Raw genomic sequence first — 16,587 nt, 5'->3', positions numbered from 1 at the left:
TCTCAGGTAACCGAACCTCCCTTCTCTAGTCTTCTTCCTCTTTCATTTCCCCTTACTTCTTGCTGAAACCCAACCCGAAACCCATTCTTTTCCATCAGCCTCTTCTTCCTTAAACCATACTTATTCTTCTTCTTCTTCCATGGCTGACACCACTCACCTTCTCCTTTCTCGTTTCCGAACCAGCAACTGTCGGTGGTAGTAATTCATTCACTTCTCAGTTCTCTTCTCTCTTCTTCTTTTCCATGTGGCTGAAACCATTCCAGCAACCTTCTTTCTCATTCGTGGCCTATCATTATGTGATCTCTGATATTTGTTTATGTGTTTCATTAATCCCTTTTTATTGCTCTTTAAGTTCTTGTTTTCTTCTATTATTATTTTTTATGCACTGTTTCAGGTTTGAGTTAAGAGTGTTTTCAAAGCATACATATCTGAACTTCATTCCCTGTTTTCTAAGAGAATATCTATTAGATTAGGTTGAATTTTGATTATGTCATTCTCCGTCCTAATTACTCTAATCTATCCTAACTTGTGTCCATCGGAATGCTAGAGTATGAGTTATACTAGTTCTCTTTACTTTCTATTTTCTACCCATATGTTTTTTTTAATCTAACCATTAGTTCCCTTTTAATTCCTCTCTTTTAAGGTTTGTATTGGGTATACAATTTGGCAAGTGGGCATGTGGAACGTAGTTTAGGACGTAGACTAGAATGGGCATGGCTGGCCTCTCAAACCGGCTCATAGCATTATGACATATTTGAGGAATGGGTTTGCGTTATCATATCTTTTTTTTTTAGGGCTTTTCACCCTCTTTCTTTAAATGCAATAAAAAATAAAATATTGTTTAAAGTAGTGCAATTAGTATACTTGTATTCCAATTCATCTAACTTTCCCTTCTTTTAGTTTGTTTAGCTTTTTCTAATCATTCCATTTAGCTTCTTTGATTAGTTTAATTACTTAAACTCATGTATCATTTTTCACTAGTGCTTTTCTATATCGTAATTAGTTGTTTTAATTATTTAATGGGTTCAATTAATATAACATTTAGACTCTAACATAATATAGGTATAGCATAAAATAATCATTAGACATATTTAACTTAGAAGATAATTAGCATTGCATTTATTTAGTTAAAAGATTCTCTTCTCATTAGCTTAATTGGGGTTTTGAAAAATGTTCAACTCATCTTAGGATTAGCTCAAGGTGAACATAATTAGTGCAATTAGTTTCATAATTAATTTAATTAAACCTTAGGTTTAGTTTAATCCTCCTATATTAGATTAGATAGATTAGTAAAAATGCATTCATTTAATGAAATTAATCCATTTCACTTGTATAAATTAATTATGTCTCATTTAATTTATAAATCTTTTTACCAATTAGATTAAGTAGGATTGCAATAATCTTTTAACCAGCACAGGATATTAAGATTTTATTTTTTTTGGGTAGAATGGATATTTCTAGTTTTCTACAAGAAAAAAGAAGGTAAGAAAGGATATTAAGAATTTAAGATTGTACACGTTACTACGCAGTTAACCTTATATACTCTTTTATTACTTGTTTTCCAATAAAATTACCAAAATGAGGTATCCACCTAGCAATCATGTGGGAAGTACACAGAGAGAATCGGAACCTGAGCATGGTTTGAGGAATCAAATTGAATTGAATCGGATCGGCCTGAATTAGTTAGATCAAATCAATATAGATGAAGGGTAATAAGGTAAAAATCAGTTTTTTCAATTACAATCAGGCCTATTTCAGTTCGATCTGGGATTAGATCAGTATTGACCCTGTCTGATCCCAAGATCAATTTCGACATCTTAAATCATGAACTTGAGATTGGCAACATCGGTGTGAGCAACTCACTTGTGACTTCTAGTTAATTAGTAGTTTTCTTGTAGCTAAAAAAAAAAAATTGTAGCTTTCTATCTAGGAGTGTGGCATCCATTAGTGTTCTTTGAGATTATCTTTCTTCTCCTACAACAGATGGGTTGATAAGTCATTTTATTGGGAAAGCGAGAGATAGACTCAGGAAAATGCTAGCATACTCCCAGATAAGGGTGTCAAAATATAACTGACACCGTTTATCAGAACCAAAACCAACCAGTTATAACTAAACTAAATTGCACCATAGTAAATTGATCTGGTTTTGGTTTTATTGGCCATAATTTGGAAAGTATAACTTGTCCTCCACAGCTTCCTGCGCACATGGGCACAAGACCTTGTGGTGCCGCAACCACTGCCATCACCCCAATGGGAGCAAGACTAGAAGAAATGGAGACTCCATTGTTAATGTCATAGTACTCACTGGTTGCCGCCCACTTTCGTTTCTTCTTCTTTGTTGCACCTTCGGGGTTACAAGATGATGTCGGGATCTTGAGAATACCACCCATAGATACATGGCTATGGCTGGACATTCCCAGCCCCGCAACGATGATAGGGGGATCTGCGTGTTCCAAAGCCACCGGATGGTTTCATCGTCAGACTTATGACCAAGCCCTATTTGTGTGGGAAGCTAATTTCAGTATGAAATTACATGTTTTAATTATAAAGTCATCACTTAACAACGTTATCTAATGGAAGGGGTACGATTGAAAGAGTCTTCAAATTATAAGCGAGGGGATTGACATTTATAAAAGTACGTGGTGGGAAACTGCTATTAGGCCATAGGAAGGGGAATGTAATTTCTATTTTTTTTAGGGGGTGGTGGTGGGTGTAGAACACAAGTTGTAAATTTTAATCAAAGTAAGAGAATCTACCCAAAAAAAAAAAAAAGCTAAGGTGATAGAGGACAATGGTTCAAAGATGAATGGAAATCTACATAAATTTGCAAAATTTCCATTAGAGAAAAAATGAGCTTCAATAATAAAACGGCATCTTTGTTATCTTTTAGGGTGAATAGTTTGGGTTTGTGGCCCATCTCATATGGAATCATTTATGTCCCATTATGACAAATCATGAAGCACCATACATCAGTAAACATTATTATTGGCTCAATTTGTTTCAACGTAATATTTTAACGTACAAAATTTTAATTATATGTTAAAATATTTCCCATTATTTGTTTCAAGTTGATAAAAGAAGACGTAAAGTATCATTGTTTAATTTTTTAGATAGTATGTTTCTTTGAGGCATTTCATCGAACACTTTAGTCGCATCAGCAGTATCATAAGGTGGAATAATCATATTTTAGTGTCTGTAGGACCATTGCCTCTGAGTTATTCTGCAAGTGCACTGGAGATCTTGAGAGAAACTGTTAGAATCCTTCAGTGCAATTTGTGGGCTTTCACGATAAGTGTAGTAGATCTTATTTGCCCTGTTTTTATGGTAATCATCTCCCAGGTCCTGATTGACCAGTCCAGTAAAGAGACTAACTATGATGCTTCTTGTAGTGGCATAGTGTAATACCCGTGCCCAAAGGACAGGGGTAATTTTGATTTTTCACAATTGATGTGATATATATATATATATATACTAGCAAAAGTGCACGTGCAAATGCACGTGTGGCCACGAGAGAGAGAGAGAGAGAGAGAGTTGTGAAGCAAATACTTTGCAAGGATTTACTTCACAATGTGATGAAGGAAATATATAATTAAGACTAAAACTCGCTTATTTAACCAGAAAATGACTTGCAAATATAAAACATATCTTTTTCCAATCACAATAAAATCTTTTTAGCTTCTAATCCTTATGTTGTCTAAAATATTGAGCATTTATTGAGGCTTTAACATAATGCCTCATTAAAACAACAATAACTTGATTAAAAAATAATCTCTTCATCTCCTCATAATGTCCTCATTCTTTACAAGTACTCTACCATCCTCAATTTTGATGCAAATCTCTGCTCATCATTTCTCTTATTTTATCTATCCTATAAATCTCTTTTTTTCGCTCCCTTACACTAAGGTTTTCATACAGCTCATCATATTTCTTTTCCCTAGCTTTCCCCACAATCTTCCTAGCTTCAAACATGGCTGTGTGATATCTTACTCTATCCTCATCCTCGTTAGTCCTCTGCCAAATCTTAAAACAATCATTTTTAGTCTTAATGGTGGCCTGGATCTCATTGTTCTACCACCAAGTCTCTCTAAAAATATGCCACCTACCAATAGATAACCCCCGAAGCCTCATTCTACCAGATATATTTTGAACTATATAAATAATGGAGCTTAAGTATTTGTTATGGATCCTTGTATCGTAAAGTCTGGAAGCATCCAATCTCCTAAAGAAAAAGGACCATTGTTCCCCAAGTGGCAATCCACAAGACTAGAAATACCCATTTCCTTCCTGGACATGTTGAAGTTTTTGAACATAAAATTATAGTAGTTCTTTAACCATGGAATGTCAAGCCATTCATAAATTATGACACCAAGCGGAAAAACTGAAGCTAACATAAAGGCTTCATAGATCTTCCACTTCTGGTCTGGGAAAGCAAACAAAAGAAAATTGTAGAGATGTCAATGACAGAAAAACCACTTAGTATAAAATGAAGAAATAAAAAAGATAAAAATTCAACTCACCGCATCCCATCAAAGTGTGTTCTTGTCGTCCATTCAACGCCCCAGATAAAGAAGTTATGCTTAATACCCAGTTCTCTGAAGTGTCCTCGTATTCCTTCTTGAAAGCCTAAATTTAGAGTGAATTTTAGATTGTTAGTAACGAATTATCCAACACAAATATTACTTTTCTTCCTTAAAGGGGAAAAGTTGAGATATAGAGATCAGCTAACCCATTTGCTACAACACGCTAACCATCGGGGCTCCGGTAGCTTGTCCAACAAATTGAATAGGATGGTCTTTGTCTCATTTAGGATAATTTCCTGCATAGAGCCAATCCAAAAAAAAAAAAAAAGAAACAAGGACAGTTAACCGACAAGTATTCTGATGGTTGTGAACCATGCAAAAGGGAGAGAGAGAGAGAGTGTTGCATTGACGAAAATTGCTCATAAATCCTCCCAAACTGGGCATGCCCTCAAACTTTGTTATTTTATTCTCCATAATCCACTTGCCCGCCTTTCAAATAATAAAACAATTCGCAAGCCCTGAATGTTTGCAACAGATAGAACAGTGACAAAAAGTAATAGAAGGAGAAGGAAAAGGCCAAGAATGTGACTTTAATAGCTTCATGCACCTTTCTATCATATATGCTTGTTACGAAACCCAGGCCGGAAACAAGAACTCGGTCATCCTTCTTCTCTGCTCCAGCAAAATAAGACAAAACCATCTAACCTCTACAATGGCAGAAGCAAAATCAAAACTTAGAATCACAATCAGAGGGAGAAGAAGAAATGATAAAGAACCCATTTTAACAAAGTGCAACTTCATATCACATAACCCTCTTCTAAAGTAAAAAATGCCATGGACTAAGACAATTGGAGGCAAATCAAGGTTGACTGATGCTTTTAGAGTCCACCCTTCACGACCCAGTCGCAGAATATTCACATTGGGCTTTCAATGACTGTTAGAATTAGTAAATAAATTAGAGATTCATTATTGATAAAGAAACTAAACAAAATTAGGAAAGCAATTGGAGAAAGAATATTTTAACCATAAAAAAAAGGGAGAGAAGATATAGAATTTTCTTTTTAATGTAAATATAGAATGATCTAGAGGGGCATGAAAATTAGGAAAGCAATTTTTGTAATGAAACTTTGAAAATAAAAATTTAAAGAGGTTTTCTTGATAAGGTAACTAAAGGAAATTGGTATTTTTTTTCTTTTTTTTTTTTTTAAGGAAAGCAATTGGTGGGAGGGAATATAGAAAGATATAGAATGGGGAAAGATATATGAAAAGATAGATAGATGGTGATGTAATGAATAAGTAAAGATTTGAGGAAAAGATAGTGGAACGTGAGAGAGAAGGGAAAGAGCTTCAAAAGGAAAAGGAAAAGGGGGTGTGAGATTTTTACACCAATAAATAAAGTAATTTTTTAGAAGAATCTTTAATTATATATATATATATATATATATAAAGGGTACCCAAAAAATAAGAAAACTAAGAAGGATAAAGAAAAAGGATACTATAGAAGACAAGGTATTTAAATAAATAAACAATAAGAATAAAGTAATCTAAAAAAAGATTAGCTACGAAGCATGAATACATGCACTTATATAATAGTATAATAGTATGATATATATCAAGGTAGATTATTATTCTTTTATTCTTAATTTGAATTGTGGGCCCCATTTCTCAACTACCTTAGAAAAAAAAACTAAAAGATAAAAGTAGAGATATACTAAAAGACAAAAAGAGAGGCCCGGGTATAAGAGAGGAGATAAAATAGGAGATAAGATTAGAGTCCAGTAAGGAAAGACAAAGAGAAAGTGAGGGTGCTTGCACAAGGAGTCAGAGAAAAAGAAAAAGGAAGGAGAGAAAACACGATTGGGAGGGAGACATTGAGTTGAAGGCCAATAAGGAAAGAGGAGAGAGGTAGTGATTGAGACTAACAAGGAGTGAGAGGGTTGGACACCCAAACATAGGAGAGATTTCTCCCTTTGCCAAATCACAAGATGTGGAGAAGTGGAAATGAGAAGAAGAAGAGGAGGAGGAGGGGCTGCGAGATTCTTCAAGCATACTTGGGGTAAGTACCTCTATACTAGGTTTAAGATTATATTACAGTAGGCATGTCATTTGGAAGTTTTTTATTTTTGCAAGGGGGATAGTCTTGGGTTTGATATTTGTGCTACTTGGACATATTTTGTCTAATCTTGGGAGATTAATAACTCCCGGTGGTTATGGATTTCCAATGTGAAATTTGTAGGGAACGTGGATATGAGGTATAGTAATGTCTTTGCTAAAGTTGGGATCAAACTTCCTTCATTTGACAAGCCTCTTTGGTGTCTATATGGTTTGTTGATTGTGTATATTATCTAAAGGTCGAAGGTTCAAGGCTTATTCTCAACTCAAAAATAAATAAATAAATAACAACAACAACAACAACAACAATGATGATGATGATGATAATAACAATAACAATCCTTTATTTGATCACAGACTTGTGTAATGGGATCACAAACTAGAATCCAATTTTGGAAATATTAGAACTAGACTTACACAAATTATTTGAATGTGAAATTTTGTGGGTATGCTCCTTATTGAACCTAGTGTACTCCATAAAATTTTCGGAATAATATAATAATGGGAATTCAGTTTCTGATGTCATATTTTCGTTGGGTACCAAAAAGGACTAATCTGGACACTAGGTTTTAGGGGAATTAGTGACCTGACTTATTTCTAAGGATAATTTTTTTAAGAAAGATAGATATATGTGTCTAGTCTATTTCAAGAAGATTTTGAAGTATTTTGGATTCAAGAACTATTTATTTCATATTTATTAGTTCAGGCACATCGTTTCTAGCAGAATTTTACCGGAAGAGTACAGGAGTTTTGATTGTCTAAAAATGTTTTAAGTAGTATAATAGTATTGGATACATGTATATGCTCATAGGAATCTGAGATGTTACCTTGAATAATGATGGTAAAGCATTATTTGGAATCGACCTCATCAGCGAGTGAAACTAATAGATTCTCTATATATTATTTCATAAAATTATCTTTATTTATTATTTTATGAAATTATGTGATTGAGGAGGTATTAATGTTTTGAAACATATCTTGTTTTATCATGAACTGGTGTGAAATGAAATGTTTTACATAGTTTTTTGTGGATGAATTGTTGAATGGTTGGGGTGAGTTTAGAATGAAGGATGGGGAGGTGGACCGCTACATAAGGACAAGTGATTCCCCTCCATAGGAAACATGTACCATACTACGTGAGTCTCCCCATTGAATTTTATTTCATTAGGCTGATTGAGTTAGGTCAGAGTGGGAAGTTGGTGAGGAGACCACTAGATAAGGGCAAGGATTTTCCCTCCATAAGAGCCTTGCACCAAACTACATGAGCCAAAACCCCTGGCCCCTTCCTTTTGTGCTCTTATTGGTAGTTCACTTTGAATAGATTTTTATCAAATGATTTAAAACAACAGAAGTAAGTAGATATCACATTTCTTTTGGTAATTTTATTGCATAATTTATGACCTTAATTAGCATGATATTTTACTGGTGTATGTAAGACAAATTTATTTTGAAAGGCGTGATTTTAATCCTTTCACTCATCACTTGAGGCAAGTCTTGAGAGTACTCCGTGCAGAGAAGTTATACATTAATCTCAAGAAGTGTCCCTTCATGCTGCCTAAGGTTGTATTCCTTGGATTTATAGTGTCATCAAGAAGAGTTGAAGCTGATCCGGAGAAGATCAAGAGCATCACTAATTGGCCTATACCTAAGACATTAATAGAAGTTCATAGCTTCCATGGTTTGGCTTCCTTCTACAGGAGAATTGTTTAGAATTTTAATGCAGTTATGGCACCCATCACTGAATATATGAAGGCAAGTAAGGGAAAGTTTGAATGGACAGCTGCAGCAACTACAACCTTCGCTCTTGTGAAGAGGAAGATGACAAAGGCACCCATTCTATGCCTACCAGATTTTGACAGAGTATTCGAGGTAGCTACTGATGCTTCACATGTTGGGTTAGGAGGAGTATTAATGCAAGAATGACATCCCATCGCTTTCTATAGCGAGAAACTAAATGAGGTCAAGAAGCGCTATTTGACATATGATCTAGAGTTGTATGCAGTCATCTAAGTGCTACGCCATTGAAGACACTACCTCATTAGTAAGTAGTTCATTTTATACACTGATCATGAGGCCTTGAAGCTCCTTAACTCATAGAAGTTGATTAGCCACAGGCATGTCAAATGGGTAGCCTACTTGCAGGAGTTTATATTTGCTATGAAGTACAAGGCGAAAAAAGAGAACACGGTGACTGATGCACTTAGCCGGAAAGTACTTATAATTAACACATTTTCAACACATATTATTAGCATTGATCAGATACGGAATGAGTACGCATTTGATCATGATTTCAGCACTGTCTTTACATAATTGCATTAGGGTGGACAACACCTAAAGTAATCTATTCATGATGGGTACTTATTCTTTGGCACACGGCTTTGTATTCTAAACTCTTCCCTACGCCACCACATTATACAGGAGTTTTATGGAGGATATTTTGGGAAGGATAAGACTCTTACACATGTGATGAATCAATATTATTGGCCATGTATTATTACAAAGGATGTCGATCATGTGATCAAGAGATGCTGTGTATGTCCGTTGGCAAAAGGGGAAAAATAGATCATAGGTTTATACTCTCCACTACCTGTTCCTCATGCATCATGGCTTGATGTTAGCATGGATTTTGTTCTTAGACTACCCCTTACTAGAGAATGATATGATTCCATCATGGTGGTTGTGGATCGCTTCTCTAAGATGGCTAATTTCATACCTTGTCGCAAGTCTTTTGATGCTTATTAAGTTGTAAAGCTCTTCTTCAAGGAGGTAGTACATCTACATGGGCTTCCAACTAATATTGTGTCTAACCCTGACGTTAAATTCATGAATTATTTTTGGAAGACATTGTGGTTGAAGACAAATACAAAGCTGAATTTTTCAACTGCATTTGATCCACAGACGGATGGACAGACCGAGGTGGTGAACTGTAGCTTGAGAAACTTGTTGAGATGTTTGATTCGAGGTTATGAGAAGACACGGCCTTACATCCTTAATATTGTAAAATTTTCCTACAATAGCTCAGTGAATAGGACAACGGGTCATAATCCTTTTGAGATATTGCTTGGAGTTCATCCTAAGCGACCTATTGACCATATGTCACTCCCACCCCAAGCTCGAGTTAGTATTGAGGCTGAGTTCTTACGTCATATTATTGAGGTGAATGCCAACGTCTGACGATGTATTGTCTTAAACAATGAGGTGTATAAGGCTTCTATTGATCGTCATTGACATTATGTAGAGTTCAAACCCGAGGACATGTGATAATTTGAGTAAATCCTGAATGGTTTTAGACCGGTGTCAACACTAAGCTACATCCACGGAAAATGGGTCCCTATAAGGTGCTAAAATGTATAGGACATAATGCTTATGTGCTTGAGTTGCCTGATGACTTGACCATAAGAAACGTGTTTAATGTGGCTGATCTTCACTTTTATGTTGGGCACCATTCAGATGATGGAGACACAGAACAAATGTTGAGGTTACCCCAACTGAAGCCATCTACTTCTGAAGTTATTGAAGACAGCTTGGATGATAATTACAAGACCTTCCGCAGTGGCACCGGTTTTAACACTTTTCTTGTCAAGTGGAAAGGCCATCCCCATAGTGATTGTACTTGGATTCATGTTGATGATTTCAAGAGACTTGATCCCGACTTATATGAGTGCTACATATCCCTTGTCCATTCGTTGGAGACGAATATTTTCAAGCCGATGAGAGTTGATGCAGATCTGAAGGTCTACTCAAGAAGGAATAAGAGGGCTGACCCTAGTGGTTGATTGGGTCGACCAGGGCTGCTTCTAATGGCCCACGGCTTGGGCTATTGATGGGGTTATTAGTTACTTATTTAGTTTCTATTTTCAGTCTTAAATTAGTTTCTAATTTATGTTCTAAGTTAGTTTCTAATTTCACTAAATTACAATTTCCCAGTTTTAGTAACTACATATTGGTAGTATATTCAGTCAATATTTAGAAGCTTTGAGTTTCTATTCTTTGTAATCTTACACCCCATTATTATAAATAAAGAAGGGCACTATACTAAGGCCCACGATTTTTATGAACAAAAAATATGCTATTGTCACTGCTTCTCCCTGTGAGGTTACTTTGTGTTTGATCAAAGTGTGGGTTGGTGTATGATCCAATGACTCCTTGCGGCGTGAAGTCCAGGAGGTCTACTTCAAGTTTATTATTCTCTTTAAGTTCTTCTCTATTCTCAACGTTTATCAAGGCTACAAGACAAGTATGTTTAATTCTGAATCTACCCAGAATTTTCCTGCAAAACAGAGCATTCGACCTTGCTGGCAGAATCAGTTCTAATTGTCGGATTGCTCTAGTTTTTTTATCGATTGTTCCTCCCTATCCAAGTAAGGTTCGATCCAAATTTTGGCTGATTCTGTTCAGCCAGTTGTGAGTTATTTGAAATCACCATCTTTTTGTCTTCTAGTGGCTTATAGCTTTTATTTTCTAAAATCGATATTTTTGTTGATACTGTTACTGAATCCTAGACTGCTGATCGTGTATTTGTTAACCTGAAACTATTAGTGATCTCATTCAGTCCCTGATTTAGTTCTAAGGACTACTACTGTATCGTTTATTCACTGTGTAGCTGTTCTCTAAGATCGATATTGCTCTGGAATGATATTTGAAGTTTGATTTCTAATATATATTTGGGACTGGTTTTGGTTGTTCTTTGGTCTAAAGTTCATGTTGTTTGGGTCTAGTTTGATTGTTCAAATCTAGTCCTACATTAGTATCAATGCATATCAATATGTATTGTAGAATACATATCGATACAAAAGGGTTTTAAAAATTTCATATATCTTATCGGTGTGTATCGTATCAATAAGGGCCGATACAGATACGCATCAGTCGATACGGTATGATATGTACTGATACTTAAAACCATGATCCCAACTGAACTCTACATGGCTGATCATGCTTGTGGTAGATTCCATGCTTACATACATTAAAATCCATTTTACCTAGAATGAAAACATGCAGTTCTAGTTGATATACTAAGACCTTAAAAGGATAATGAATTAATTGAGATTCAATAGATAAAATGAAAAGCTCTGCAAGGGGACAACTACATACAACCATAAAGGAACCCAATGGAAAGATGTAAACTCTGCAAATTAATTAACCTAGGCATGCATGATCCTCTTGCGTGCAGCTTAATTTTGATCCATAGACCTAAGATAGAAAATTCACATATTTGGGTTCCAAATCAAATATGTGGTTAAATCACATTGCCTAAGCAGTATTCCACTAAACCATAAGAACCCAAATGGTTTAAAATACTCTGAAAATGAAATCTGGTGTTACACCTGGGCCCGAACCTAACCCCCATTTCATGATGACAGATGATGAGTGGGCGTTTTGGCTTAATTTATGGAGTTTTTATAAATTGAATTTCATTTTCATGCCCATACTTGTGATACATGGTGTGCATTTTTCTAATTATGTATGTGTCATGTGAATCTGAGCATGGGTGTGTGAGTATATGGAAATGTGAGAATGTGATGAGGATGTGGAAATGTGAGAATATGATGTGGATGTGGAATGTGAGGGGCACAGTAAGGTCGAAGAGGATTCCATATTGGTGCTACAATCCCTTGCCAATAGGGCATTAGGTATTGGCTAATCCCAGTGGGCAGGTCTGTGTTTCTCTCCAAAATGTCAAGCATGTTATATGATATGTGGATGTCGTACACGGGTGCTACACGAAGAGTACTATACACTAAGGGGTATTACTCCTAGGGGCTCACCGAGTACGGAAGTATAAATGTAGGGACCTGTATGCTCCTGCTTGCAACTAGTTTGTATCCCCGATGGACTGATGAGCACTAATGAAGAGAAATACCACCTATGTTGCGTAGCACTCAAACCACTCTATACGAATTAATGTTTTGTCTAGGTTTATTAATTAATATGAACTCATGCTGCATTAAGTGATTTGGTTAAGCATAGCATGGCATCAAACTTGGTTGTGTATGCTTGTATACCCCACCCCTCACTGGGCTTGTGAAGCTTGTCGCGTGCCATTTTCCCCCTCTTTAGATGTTAAATCAGGTGCACAAGAACACGAGTAGTGTGAGGCTCTAGATAGTATAGTCGAAGAGTCGTGTGCACAGGAGTATGACCAAGACTGTGGCGGTGAGAGCTGTAATTATCAACCAAATTATCATGTGTAATTTCATGTTTTGTTATAAAACTGTAATTATTGGGTGGTGATCTCCAAAACAAGGTTTGTAACTAACTATAATAACATTTAGTAATTCATCAGTCTGTAACTACAATATGATTTTATTTAAGTTATGTGATTCTGTTAGATTATCTTGAAAGTTGTGTGCTGTTAAAGTACTACATTTGTGATCCTGGTGGATCAGGTGGTGATAGAATGGTGTCCAGGTCATATAGCCTTGGGTTATAGAGGCGGGTGTGACAAGCATTGTATCAAAGCGTGATGCTCTACTTTAACCGACAACACTATAAGATACTAGAAAGGCTGATGTTAGGGTAAAATAAAAATTAAATAAAATTCATCAGTCTTAGTATACACAATTGGAGACTAGCCTAAGTGTCAAAGCCGTGTAGGAAATAAATAATAACCCAGAAAAAAAAGAAAAAGATAATGCCAACAAGAAAAGAGGGTAGACATAATCACATCAGACATAAGGAAGGTTGGAGGAGACACTAGGGTTGTCGGCTCTGATCGAAAGTCAGGGGCTAAGGATAAGCCTTCTGGGTTCATAAAGATCTTGAAGGAGGACCACCACTATATCTCCAGCTCCACATAAGTCACTCTGCCCTCCAAGTTGCCTAGTCAGGTGTTCATACTCAAAGATCCTCTTTCCATGCACTCTAGTAAGTCACCCATAGTGGGCTCACTAGGTGGACCAATAGATGTGAAAGCTCCTCCTACATGTGGAACTGAGGATGGTGGTGGTGATGGGGGTGCATCATGCTCCTAACCCTAGAGTTGTGCTCCAGCTGGTGGTATAACCATCGATTGATAGTCCTCATCATCCATGTCATTGTCTACCCCCTCCTCGTCCTGTGGCCTCTACAACCTGTCATCACTTCCCGCATTAGAGGCAACTTCATCTTACAAAGTGTCATATGGTCTGAATGTGGCATCACCAAAGAGATTCACCTCGAAGGACCCAAAGGCAGTAGTGATGAGAGTACTGAAAAGAGATTACCCCCCGCCCAATGATCCACCTTATATGCCATTTGCCTCATTAGCAACTGCCTCCTAAGTATAAACATGAAATGACACAGGCCTGAAGCTGAGAGACATTCCTGCAGTTGGACCATGTTATATTGGACTATTCTATAGAACACTTTGGGGGGAGGGTGATAAGTTGGAGAAGGTGGACCATCCAACATTAGTCACTATTAGTGCTTGGCTCATAGTGTACTTCTTGTGGTTGCTGAAGAAGTTCAGAGGGTTGGACCTCGGTGCATAGAACACCCGGTCCCCAACAATAGACATCTTAATTATTTTTGCAAACTCCTTTGTAGGGAAGGTGATGTCCATGCCTTTCACCTTGATAGTGATCTTGTAGTCATCATCCCCAATATGCTCTCCTTTCAGATTGTAGTAGAAGGCCTTTAAAAGCCTTGAGAAGCACTTGTTTCTGGGCAACAACAGAGACCCCCACCCTAGGGCTAAGAATCTGCACCTAACTCCAAATGAGTTCAGCCTCCACATGACCAATGCTTACCGGGGTCTACATTCTTCTTGGAGAACAAGGCCCAACATCCTCCTCTCTATGGAACCATTTTTTGTTAAAAGAGGGAGCTGGAGCCTCAGAAGTTTGGGTAACAGTTCAACAACTTGTGTTTTGGGTGTTAGCCATGCCTGGGATAGTTAAAATGGCCATGTAAGTGTGTATGTAAGTAAATGTGGCAAGGGAATAAGTACACATGGCAAACAATCCAACCACATTGCCGATGCTAAGGAAAAATATCAAATCTAGGATTACACTACGAGGAAATAACCCATATACACTAAAATAAGGATTTGGTGACTTACCTTATGTGCGTGGTGGGGTGAAAATGGGAAGAAAGAGCTAAGGGATCGTGCTTCACACTTTAGAATAGTAGCCACTAGCTCACAAAGAAGGAGTAAAAAATGAACTATAAAAATACAGTTCAGACCGTTTTAAAAAAAGTAAAATCAGGGAGTGGTCGACTAGCCTCAATAGAACCATTGATTAGTGACACCACCTGGAGACTCAGAACCTTACAGACTGAGGTTTGGATTCATCTCAAGATTGGGATCGATTGGAGCAACCATCAACAGGTGACACCAACTAGTTGGGAAAAAAAGGATTGATATTGAACTTATGGTTGTGTCACGTCGAGCTTTAACACGTTTGAGTAATTTTAAGATGTAATTAAGGTGAATTTGATTGTTAATTATGGGAGTTGTGTGATGTTTATGTTTGACTGAAAATCTAAATGGCAACAAAGTGAGCCCGAACACAAGTGGGATGGCCACCTAACAGACAACGCCGCCGTGTCACGAGGGCTGTAACTAATAGGAATTCCCCACCTGAACCTGAGTATGAGGAGGTACTGTGATACCCTACTTTTTAAACTCGGTCTAATTACACAGTTGACCCGGTTTAACCATGCAGGATCCGAATCGGAGAGGGTTAAGGCGGGTTCCTTATGGACCATGATGGCAAGGGTGACTTTGAACACCAGTTAGCCAGACAAGTCTGGGTCAGTGCCAGAGGAGACGGGTGTACCTAATCCATGTACATGCACATATCATAAGGCCATGTATGGATAAAGCTGGTATGTAGCTGTATCCTAAAGCGTATACGTATAATATATCTTGTGCCGAGAGTGAGATTCATACCGAGAGTCGAATTCCACCAAAATCCCACTTGTTGGCCAATTTTCGGCCATCAGGTGGGTGGTCACAGGTGGGCGCATCCGCCCACCTAAGTGACACACCCATGTGGTTACTTAGTTGTTTTAGAAAGTATAAATAGCATTTATGAGTTTTCCATTTTCTTATTTATGACATTCGGGTGTTTGGTGAAAAGAGCAAAGAGGAGAGAGAAAAGGAGGGAGAAAAGAGAACGGAGAAGAACAAAGGGGAGGAAGAGGAAGAAGGAATGGATTTAAGTGGCGCCAAAGCTTGATCTTCTCATTCCGACGTCGGAAGAGTGATCCCCAACATGAGATCTGCGTTTAGAAGTGAGCGAAGGCTATATTCCTTAAACTTTCACCATACCCAAGTAAAACCCTTGATTTGGGTAGTGTTTCTTGAGGTCTTGTAAATCCCCCTTGAGATGATGAATCTAAGGTTTAATAGATGGTCTATGTGTTGATTTTGAAGGATTTGAAGAAGTGTTTACAAGGTTGGAGAAGCATTGGTGATTTGAAGTGATTTTGGGATTTTTGAACGAGTTCTTGAGTAAAGAAGGTAAGATGGCTTTCCATTCCTTAAATCTAACCTAAATCTAGGTTAGAATCATCTTATGAGACTTTGAATGTATGGAAAATGGGTTTGAAAAAGCCCCATTTGATTCCCCAAAGGTTGGGAAAGGGTTCAGGGAAAATGGCATTTTTCTGCCAAGACCGGTGGGCCAAATGGCCCACCTGAGGGCACCCGCCTGAGAGGGCAGGCCCTCGGGGCCAATCGGCGGGCCCCTACATTGGCGGGCTGACCTGCCCGCCTATCATGACCGGTGGTTCAGGACCGGTGGGTTGACCCGCCCACCTGTGAAGACCGGTGGGCTGTGACAGGTGGGCTGTCCGACCCACCCGAGAGGCTCCCAACTTGATTTTTACGTCCGAATGGACCCAAAACGGACGTGCGACCTTCTTTTAGGTTTCTAAACATGATTTTGTCATCAAATCTTGTTAGTTTTGACCCCAAAGTGGTGAAATACTAACCCCATTCACTTATGATAGGTTCACCAAAACTTATGCT

The 16,587-nt window shown here is 37.5% G+C and overlaps 1 pseudogene; it reads right to left on the bottom strand.

Annotated features, from left to right (window-relative positions):
* Positions 1–4,166: 4,166 nt before the first annotated feature.
* Positions 4,167–7,501, bottom strand: LOC122092998 (annotated as a pseudogene).
* Positions 7,502–16,587: the final 9,086 nt, after the last annotated feature.

This window comes from Macadamia integrifolia, chromosome 11 (genome assembly GCF_013358625.1).
Source record: "Macadamia integrifolia cultivar HAES 741 chromosome 11, SCU_Mint_v3, whole genome shotgun sequence".
NCBI classification, from domain to species: Eukaryota; Viridiplantae; Streptophyta; class Magnoliopsida; order Proteales; family Proteaceae; genus Macadamia; species Macadamia integrifolia.
This window is presented reverse-complemented; position numbering and strand designations above follow the sequence as displayed.